Genomic DNA, 11,752 nt, shown 5'->3' with positions numbered 1-11,752 from the left:
AAATAAATCTTTAAAAACAACAAAAAAAGAAGGTCTGAAATGATGCAGTACGACATTTATTTTTAAAATTTATCAGAAAGAAATAGGAAATAGAGTCCTATAATTGAGGGTAATATTTCCTTCTAATTAGATATTGACCTTGCTATGTACAAGGTAGAATCATAAGTAGTAGGAATCACACCTGTTTTTAAGATGCTGATGAGAAAGAAGGGCATTTTCAGCAACCATATTGCAATCTATTTCTAACATGTGCCAAATCTTATTTTGATGTCATATTATTACTTCACTAAACACTTAAAGACAGTCAAGAAGAAGAAAGAATAAAATAATGCATATCATATGTGAGGATTAAAGCACACTATATAGTATTTTCTATTGAAAACAAAACAGAATAGCAGTATTTTCCTGCTGTATTCTTATTACCAAATTAAGAATCTATCCAACAGATTTGAAAGCAATCATACTATCCTATCGTTATCTATAGTTGCATCAGAAATGATGGATATAATTTTAAAGTAGTTTAATAGTAGCTTTTTCAATTTATAGACTTTAACTTAATAGCAAGCTGCATCAGTCTCCTTGAGTCTTGAGAAGTTTTCAGTGTATCTGAACTTTCGATTGATCTGAGCCATGTTTAGCTTTAATCTATGCTTGCGCATGACCCGGGAAAGAGATGTTCTATCAGATTCTGCCCTTGTAACTTTAAATCTTTCTCTGTGTGCATCTAGAGTGGGGAAAGTTTTGAAATCCAAACACTGTCAGGATTTAACCCTTATTTGTATTTTATTGTGATTGACTAAAGGAGGACTTAGAATCTCCACAAAAGAAAGGATCAAGATCTTGAGGACAACACATAGATAGAATTTATGTTGGGCTGTGACTCTTGGCTTGAGGAAATAGACAGTTAATTGCTTGGAATGGATTTCAACTTATTTGTGGATCAAACCCAGTGTAGAAGAAGCATAGTTGACAGTTACAAAGAAAGATTGGTTGGGAGCAGGGAAGAGAGGAAGTAGATAGATGCTAAGTAGAGAACAGCAGGAGCCTGATCCAAGTTTGGAAGAGATATTGTGTTATGAGTTGAGGAACAGCAGATGAGGTATGACTGCCAGCACATAGTTAATTAAAAAATACTAGTTTGTTAACCTGAGCTCTAAGAGAATAGTCCTTAATTTAACACATTTATGAACTATATATTATCTTCTATGATATATATTACCATAGAGTATATAATAGCAATTGTTTCCCATTGCTTTATTGGGTAACATACTCTCTTTACTTGCTATGACTTCAAATGACAAGAAATGCCATTTCCTTTAAGCAAGAAAAAGTCTTCCAGAAAATTTTCAAAACAAATTACCAATTAAAATGTTTGATAATACAGGCCTTCCTGGTGGTGCAGTGTGTTAAAGCACAGGACTAAAAAGCTAAAGCCCCTTCAACATGAGTTCAATCTCCACCTTGGAGGTGATCCTCATGGTGCGGCAGATCTCTCCTGACTGGCCCACTGCTCCCCTCAGCAGTGTACTTTGTGAGTCAGCCTGTTCTGCTCCCCACTCTATCTCTGGTGAATCCTCTCACCACCTCTGCACCTCTGGCCTGTACCCCAGTTCTGTATGCATGAATAAATAAATCTTTAAAAAATGTTTAAGTGGCCCTCCCTGGTGGTGCAGCGGGTTAAAGCACAGCACTGAGAAACTAAAGCCACTTCCGCATGAGTTCAATTCCCGCCTGCCCCGGAGGTGACCACATGGCGCGGCAGACCCCTCCTGACCCGCCCGCTGCTCCCCTCAGCAGTGTACTTCGTCGATCTGCCTGTTCTGCTCCCCGCTCTGTCTCTGGTGAAACCTCTCGCCACCCCTGAGCCTCTGGACTTTACCCCAGTTCTGTATGTACAAATAAATCTTTAAAAAAAAAAATTGCATTAAAAAAAAAGTTTAAGAAATGTTTGCTAGTACATAATACCACAAAATAGTATATAAAGATTGTTTAATATTACCTTAAATAAATGTAATTAGAACCATATATTGATATTGACCTGAAGAAAAAAAAAAACAAACCCTGGTTTGATAGCAATAATTGTTTAAAAACTATAAATAAACAATCATATTTGGGAAATGGCTGCACCAAATCACTTTACTAGGTTAACTTCTGATAAATCAGAACATAGTCACTGAGTATTAAACAATTTGAATTTCAATCGGGCCCTCTCCCAGTAGTATAGTTCAATCTACTTTATAGAAGCAATGGTTTAATGTGGACAGGTCTGGGGCCATGGGTAAATGCTTGTCCTTTTTGCTCTGCTGAAATAGGTAATACCATATCTACATCTTGTTGTTTTTGCTAATAGTAGAGTAGTAGTGACAGCGGAAGTATTACTTGAATGACCAGAGTTGTTAAGTCTTTAAAACATCATATATGGAAAAGATAACATCAGCTATAGAAGGAAGGTTTTTATTCTGTTCTTACCTAAGGTAGAAAATCACTGACTTGAATGGTATTACCAAGACAGAATATCTTTTAGAAAACTATATATAAAATGTCTAATTATTGAAACTACTACCCATTTTGGATAAGAAATAAAAAGCATATTACTAGCCCTATTAGGTTGTATTAGATATATTTTAAAGTGTCTTGCAATGCTGCCAATTATTACATTTTTATGCAGAGGTGACATAAGGCAATCGTTTTCTGAAAATAATTTATTAAGAAAAATATTGAGCTTTAGAAAAGAAATATTTTCCTGTTAGTGGCAACAAATCCAAAATAAGCATCTAAAAATACTGGCATAATCAAATAGGTAATGAGGTTACCTGACCTATGAAATTGAAAAAAAAATTTCTAAGGAGAAATCACTAATATCCAATATCTCTCTCTTCATTTTTAATTGCAGTTGAAGAGAATAAAATGAAGCAGGAATTTAAGATTTAACAAAATGGCAGACATAAATATAATTCCAATTCATAATATAAGTATAAAAAATTAGTAGGTAGAAGGAGCTGCAGATTATTTGGACAAAGTTCTGAATTATATTAATGAAGGAACTGAGATCCCAAATACATGTCTTGCTTTCATCTCTTCTTCACTTCCATTTACTCTACTCAACCTCTCCAGGCATTCCCACTATTCCACCACCTTGTTAAGGCCAACACTGACATCTACTATTTGCTACATCCTATGACTTCTCCTCATAATTGAGCTCTGCAGAATGTGCAGTTGCTCTCTGCCTATTGATATATTCTCTTTATTTAGTTTATCCAAATCCACAGTATCTTTTATTTCTTCCCTATGGACTACTCTATTTCCTTTGCAGGCTCTTGTTCATGTTAAACAGTGTCCAGCTCAGTTTTCAGCTTTTTCTTTTCTATCTATAATCACCTTCTATGCAAACTCTCCAAGTCTCTTCACACCTTAAGTATATCATCTAAATGCTGATGACGTCTAGGTCTTTTCCACCAGTGCAGTCTTCTCCCATGGGCACTAGACTTTTGCATTCAACAACCTAGTACACATTCCCTTCCTGTTATCTAATACACATCACAATCTTAATCTAAATTAGTATATCTTTTCATCTTCATTTATCCCTTTCAGCAATCTGTCCTAATTTTCCTCATATCAGCAAATGATCTCTCTTCTCTGCTCAGATCCGAATCCTTATTTAAAGATTTAAACCAGATTTATATCTCTCTTCTACAGTGAACACTCTAATGGTTCCTTATCACCTTCAGCATAAAAGTCAAGCCAATTATCATGGCCTATTAAACCCTGTATTACCTGACCCATTCCTACTTTTTCTACCATGATTTCCATTCATTCTTCACTTATCTCACTCTAGCAACAATATTAATTAGTCACTTAATACTAGATATTAAGCTTATTTATTTCTACTTTATATTACTATTATCTTTCCAGAAAATTCTTCCTACAATCTATATGGTTTTCTGCCTAACTTCTTTTACACTTTCTTAAATCATCTTTCACTGAATACTCAAAAAGAAATAGTGCCCACCTCTCCCAGCACTTATTCTCAACATCTATCTCCTCAGCATCCTACAGGTTTCTTAAAAGCACGTCACAATTTGAAATATGTGTTGCTTATTGACTTGTTTAGCATGTCTCCTGACTAGTCTGTAGACTTCATGAGAACAAGATCTTCATATTACTCAGCAATACATCCAGGTGTTACACTAATGGCTTGAACACACGTGTTTTATATATTTTTAGAATGAATAAATATTGCTTGGAAGAAGTAAATTGCTCTGAAGGCTCTACTTCACTCAGTTGGCATTTAGGTGTGGAAACAGGTTTTTCTTATACAATGGTCATTTGCTTGAAATCATTAATGTTTAGAAGATGGCTTTATGAACCTAGTCAGTTTTCTCACATAGCTTCTCAAACACCTTCTAAGCACCAACATGCAAAATGGTCAGCATTACTATTATTTCTATCGTTTTTTCACCAAAAACACTAATAATCCTTCTTTGGCTATATGTCTACAGGAGGGTAGATTAAAACTGCTCTGTTTGGCTAGAGTGGGGATAGCATAATGAGCTGGATGGAAGAAACTTAGCTGAATACATTGTAGTTCTTGTCCTTTATCATAGATTTTGTTGGCCCACATATAGTGTTTCTCAATTTCTCTTTGTCTGGCCAAAACAAGTACTAAATCTCAATTCTGAATTCATCCTCCCTTCTTCCTTTCCAAAATTTCTTTTATATATATGTGTGTGTGTGTGTGTGTGTGTGTGTACTGCAATTGCCTCTGCTGTACATTTCTTTAAAAAAGCTCATAACAGAAAATTGAGTTCCCAAACACAATCCCATACCATATGTAAAAGAGCACGTCCCTCTCTCAACTGGAGGTATATTTTGAAATAAGTAAGTAACAGCTCAGCAGTCATTTGCCATAGCTTGCTGAGTAAGCTGGGCTCAGGTTAAAAGGGGGTTATAGGCTGTCAGCCAAAACACTGACGGCACTGCTGAATTCAGTGATTCAGAAACTCTATATGTCCTAAGGATTTTGTGTGGATGCCATTAATTATATTCCCTTCTGCTCTATCATCGAGAGTGACTCAATTCAATTTCCTCATAGGATCAAAACAGATATGAATTTAACCTTAGAACTTGCTTACTTCTGTTACACAAATATATTCAACATTACACAAAATGATCATGAAAAATTATTGTCAGAGTGAAACAAAATCAGAAATGAACACAATCACTTATTCATATAAAAATCCCTCATCAATTTGGATGGGAGGTGATTACACAGATTATACATGTTGTATCATAATTGCCCCAATAGTAACTCATGAGGATATTATAGCTGTAGTTACTTGGAATAACAACAACAGAATTGAAAGACAACAACGGGATGTCACTTTATGCATATAGTTGCATATGTAGCAAAACTCCCACGTATGGTCAACACTTAAATTGTGATTTTTTACTTGATCAATTTGATATGAGATCTTTCAAATGATAGGGAAATGTTGAGGACTCCATGATTCCAAAGACTTAAGATGCATCTATACTATTCATAATAATGGTGCCCTTCAATTGTGTATGATTCTGTGAGTAGCAAAAGTCTTTGCTTTTGAAAGCATTCCATTTATTTCTCACAAAACTTCTGATGAAAATAATTTTTCATATTTTTCCCCAATAATATACCAATGCAGTACACGTTGACAGGTTTAAAAATGAATTTTCATTTGTGTAGGAGCTTTTAAGCTGCCTCCAATCTGTAACATGGAGACATTCAATGTTTGCATTTTAAAATTCCTTATACTCTAAGAAATATTTTCCCTCATATATTTAAAGAGTACCCAGTTATGTGCTATTTTCTATTAGTAAGAACATTTAAAGGATAACCAAGAAGAAAGTTTATCTTATAAATTAATTAATTTTGTAATCCTTATCTGAGATATTTTAAAAGCAAATGTTTAATTTGTATCCATTATAATTGAGTAGACAAATTTTTCCACAAGGTTATATCTGTTTACGCTATTTTATCATCTATTGAATGGTATGATATGAAGGCTTTTTATTGCAGTTTAGCTAAAGAAATACCATGCCTGTGATGGAGCTGTCAATCAGCATTTAGTCATACAGTATCTATTTCTATCCCTGTTCTTCTTAGCACAGAAGGGCTATTATAGTCTACATTACGGCATAGCTACTTTGGATATAGATATCCTTGAGGGGCAGGATTTATTTTGAAAGAAGATACTCAACATAACATGACACATCATTTAGACATCTTTAAAAGTACACACACAGGTATTTCAAAGCAGAATATAGCAAAGGCTAATTTTAAACATTTAACATTTTGTGAATGCATTTCCTTTTTTCTTACTTTAATAGCACTGTAAAAGACCAAATGGGGTCATGTGACTCTTCTGTAATTGAAAATGTCTATTTAAAGCAACTCTTGTGCAAACCTTCATCACATTATCACCTATGAGGGGCTAGCTTCTGTAAGACATTATCCATATCAAAATTAGCAAGAGAGAAACATTTAAGGCCCAAGAAAAAGGAAAATAATGCTGAAATGCATTTATAAACACCTGAAAAGTGAAAAATTTACAGCTGCCCAATAATATATATTTCTAAGTACACCACCAATATATATGGAATATGACTAAAAATTAACGAGACTGATTACAGACCACAAACATGAAAATCAGTCATGCAGCTGTATAACATACTGGATGTGCTTCCAGATGTGAAGATAAAAATGGATACAACCTTTTAAAGGATGAGTTTTGGATATGCTGTGCATGTGGCACTCATTAGCTAAGCAAATGGATGTTAATCTTTATGACAGTCAATTGCTGTGCTGCATTGCTATGGAGAGCTTATCAGCTGGTCTGACCTGATCATCAAGATCATCATGACTTAACTTACAGGAGGATTATTCTCCCTCCCCCTACAATTCCACAGATTCAAAATGTATAAGAAAGTTTTTCAAAAGAATTTGCTAAACATTTAAGCTCCTACATGCCCCATAGCTTTGCAGCAAGTAGGTAATAGCATATGAAGATTCAGATTCACAGATTTGATTCAATTCACTAAGATTAAATATCTAATTTCTTATGTTCAGGATGCAGAAATTAACCTCATTTTCCCAACTGATTTGATATATACCGTACAGCTGAAGATAATCATCTAAGAAAATATTTAGTTATTTGAAGGATAGGCACTTTTAATGCACAGCTTATAAGTAGTATCTGGACTAGATAAATAAGGTAAATGTCATGTCATGGCTCAAGAAGAATCAGAAGCATCCCTATTGTCTTAACAAACATCACCTCTTATGAAAGTTACATTATCACATTTGCCTATATCTCATTTTATGAGGAAACCTGTTGCATTGGGCTACCTTGAGTTAATTATAAAAGCCATGATAGAATAGCAGATTTACCCCTATGAAACTGAGAGCTTGACATGTTAGACATAATGCAAGAGGCAATTCAAACTTCTCACATAACTCTGCCAGCACACGTCAACTTATTCGACAGCAACTTCTGTTTCTTAGGCAATTTTAGCTGGAGACAACCACTATGCCAACATTTTCTCTTTGTGATACGCTTCATTGTCCCCCAAGGGTAGCAGATACCAATAAGCTGCATTCATAGTCTAATAATAACAGCTAGAAACTGAAGATGGTCTCTCCAGAAAGAGACTGAATCATCTCTATTTTTGGTAAAAGCCTAGAGTATTGTGAGCACTTAATTAATGAGTTCATGAAAGTAAGTAAATCACTTCCTTCCAGAGTTTTAGATGATTTGGGAGTAGGTTTAACTTGTTCAGTTCAGTATGGAACTATTTAATGTAGTGAAATTTATGAGATTTTGGTGATGTGAATTAAGAACTTTTCAAAACATCTGACACTTATAGTATAGTGTTACTCTTTTAATTACTTAGTCAGGAAATTAAATGCAAATTTCTAAATATTTATGGGTCTGGAGTATCATAAAAAGCACTGATAATGAAGGGTGAATGAGCCCGACTGCTTTCTTATAAGGAATGACTGTGGTGTATGGCAAAGTGAGAGCTTTGGAAGGTAGAAGCTTGTGGTTTGCCTGCTGAAGAAAAGCAACTTCACCAATTCTAGGAATTTGTTTAAGTGCAGTATATAGAAAAGATAATAAAATAATAGATTTTTAAAGATAGTAGAATCATTATAGTTCTTCCAAATAGTCTCTAAGACAGTGGAATTAATCAAAAGTTCTGAATACTGATTCCTCTCCTTCATGGCCTACCTCTTGGTGTTAAGACTTTCATAAAAGTTCATCTTGGGAAATGAAGTTCTACTGACATCAGTTTAGAGATTGAGGCTGAAAGTTAGGAAAATAAACAATCTTAATCTTAAATAAATAGTTAAGATCTGATCTAGAGTGGAACGTCAGGAAAAAAGAGATTGCGTAACATTTTAGGATTAGAATTACAGACTTTTACTAGGATATGACAGTGTTTATCATCCAGAAAGGAGAAGGTCTATGAGTGAACTGGTAATCATCCACATATTAATAAATATATGATGTTATGAGGGTTGATGAGATTGCAGTGTGTGTAGGGTGAAAAGAGAAGGGAATTCTATCTTCAGTTTTGGAGGTCTGCTTATGCTGAATGACTAGACAATAGGGAAAATGGTTTCCCAATAGAGTGAAAGGCAGAGTAAAACAGGCATATATGGTAATATTAGTAACACAACTGAAATCAACATTAGGAGAGAGTTTCAAGGGACAGCTTGGTAGTATGGGAAAAGGGAAAAAACAAATAAGTATCACGAGATTAGGAGGTTGGGTCATTCATATTATTTTTTTAAAGATGTATTTATTTATTTATGCATTTAGAACTGGGGTACAGACCAGAGGCACTGGTATGGTGAGATGATTCACCAGAGACAAAGTGGGGAACAGAACAGGCAAATCAACAAAGTACAGTGATGAGGGGAACAGCAGGCGGGTCAGGAGAAGTCTGCCACAACATGAGGGTCACCTCCGGAGTGGGGATCAAACTCATGCTGAAGTGGCTTTAGCTTCTTAGTGCCACAAAAAGGGCCCGGGGGCATTCATATTATAAGAAACAAAATCTTGCAAAATTTGAAGGACTGAGAGATCAAAAATACAGAATATATATTTTTGGGAGTAGATGAAAAGTACTAAAGAGAATACTGAGTTTAAAAATAACATATTATAAGGTGAATTTAATATAGCATATACATATCATGAAATGTGACATGCATATAAAATTATATAAAATGCACCTGAAGCTTATAAAATTTTATGAGGCAATGTTCATCAATGAAAAAAAATGCTAAGTAATTATTGTCTCTTTTTTAATGTCCACTTTTATTCTGAAGTAAGACATTGATAGATATACTAAGAATAGATCTCCTTAAAAGATAGGGCTATCTGGTCCTCCCTGGTGGCGCAGCGGGTTAAAGCACTGCACTAAGAAGCTTAAGCCACTTCTGCATGAGTTCAATCCCCGCTTGCCACGGAGGTGACCACATGGCCTGGCAGACCTCTCCTGACCCCTCTGTTCCTCTCACAGTGTACTTCGTCGATCTTCCTGTTCTGCTCCCCACGCTGTCCCTGGTGAATCCTCTAACCCTCCGCATCTCTGGCCTGTACCCCAGTTCTGTCTGAATAAATAAATCTTAAAAAAAAAAAGATAGGGATATCTATCAGAGGTACAGAAGTTACTGAATAACTATATGAAAAATTACTAAGATTATAATTGAGAATTATAATTAAGAACCAAAGTTTCTATTTAATGACTATAGGTAACTTTTAATGGTGATTAACAATAGTTATTAGATTCTGTTACATATATGTTATATTCAAGGGAACAGAAAAAGTAGTTTTGAAAATCGATTTTGTTTGTAACTTAACTAAGGCATTTCAAATTTCTGGATGTTTAATGGCCAATCAGTATAACCTATTCAATTTGTATTTATGAGAATCTGATGATCTGAAAATATTATTTTGTGTGGTCACAACAAATTATCTCCATGCCAAGTGAAAGATAATAAAGCTCTTAGAAGATACCACAAATTCCTCTAGTTAATCAGGTATTATTTTTGAGCATTTATTATGTTTAAGTACTCTGCAACACAATGTAGAAGATATAATTACAAAACAGGTTCCATATTCCAATATTTTATAATTAATATGGTGAGACAAATGAGATACCCCAAACATATTATTATGTCCATGGCACTTAATGGAATACCAACTTCTAGTTTTTAGACTATAGTTTCAAATCAGCAAGTAATAGAAAAGGCAAAAAAAAATCGGCATAAGGAAAAAGATCAAGCATTTTACTTCATGAAAAAAGAAACTTGGACTTGCTAATTTTACTTTTTATTATGATTTTGTAAAGATGTCTCTTAGTTTTAACCTTCTTTAATAACAGCATGCATATAAACTAATAAATTTAAAATCTTCTTTATTGACAATTGACAATTTCATGAAACTTCTTTTTACCGCACTGTTACTTGTCTTAAAGTGCACTTTGTTTGATATAATTTATACCAGATGTGATTTTTTTGGTGTTTACATGTTTAATATTTTATACCCTTTTTCAATTTTCCTGCAACCTTCTATTTCATGCTTGTTTTCTGTGAGCAGCATGCAGGTTTTTAAATGTCCAGTTTAAAAACTTTTGCATTTTGGCCCTCCCTGGTGGCACAGTGAGTTAAAGCACTGCACTAAGAAGCTAAAACCACGTCTGCATGAATTCAATCCCTGCCTGCCCTGGAGGTGACCCACATGGCGTGGCAGACCTCTCCTGACTGCCCACTGCTCCTTTCAGCAGTGTACTTTGATGATTTGCTTGTTCTGCTCCCTGCTCTGTCTCTGGTGAACCCTCTCATCACCCATGCATCTCTGGTCTGTACCCCAGTTCTGTATGCAAGATTTTAAATAAATCTTAAAAAAAACCTGTTGCATTTTAATTGGCATAGTTTGTTTAAAATTAACTTAAATGATATTTTTACTTTTAACCTGTTTTCCATCTATTTGTGCTCTATTTGCCTCAACTGTAACTTGACTTATTAAAGACTAATGAAAATTTATAATTTTATTTTTCAGACATGCAAGGACCTTAGAACACTTAAAAATAGTTTAATGCTATTTTCCCTTTTATGCTTTTTTGCTCTTCTTAAAATGAAGTTGTGTGTGTATGTGTGTGTGTGTGTATATATATATATATATAGAGAGAGAGAGTTAGGTTTTTAGGAATTATTTGTTTTTTAAAGGTTTATTTACACATATAGAATTGGGGTACAGGTAAAAAGGGGTGAGAGGATTCACCAGATTGGTGAGCAGAACAGGCAATATACTGACATGCACTGCTAAGGTGGGCAGCAGGTGGGTCAGGAGTGGTCTGCCATGCCATGTGGGTCACCTCCCTCTGAGAGGGAATCACTGTAAATAATTGGGCTTCAGATACTGCCCCAACCCCACATTTCTAATATGGCTTTTTAAAAAGATTTATTTATTTGTGCATACAGAACTGGGGTACAGGCCAGACGGGGCGGTGAGAGGCTTCACCAGAGACAGAGTGAGGAGCAGAACAGGCAGATCGACGAAGTACACTGCTGAGGGGAGCAGCGGGAGGGTCAGGAGAGGTCTGCCACGCCATGTGGTCACCTCCGGGGCAGGCGGGGATGGAACTCATGCTGAAGTGGCTTTAGCTTCTTAGTGCTGTGCTCTAATCCGCTGCGCCACCAGGGAGGGCC

Source organism: Condylura cristata, unplaced genomic scaffold (genome assembly GCF_000260355.1).
Source record: "Condylura cristata isolate star-nosed mole 26May11 unplaced genomic scaffold, ConCri1.0 scaffold00013, whole genome shotgun sequence".
Lineage (NCBI taxonomy): Eukaryota > Metazoa > Chordata > Mammalia > Eulipotyphla > Talpidae > Condylura > Condylura cristata.
The sequence above is the reverse complement of the archived record's forward strand: the minus strand, read 5'-3'. Positions refer to the sequence as shown.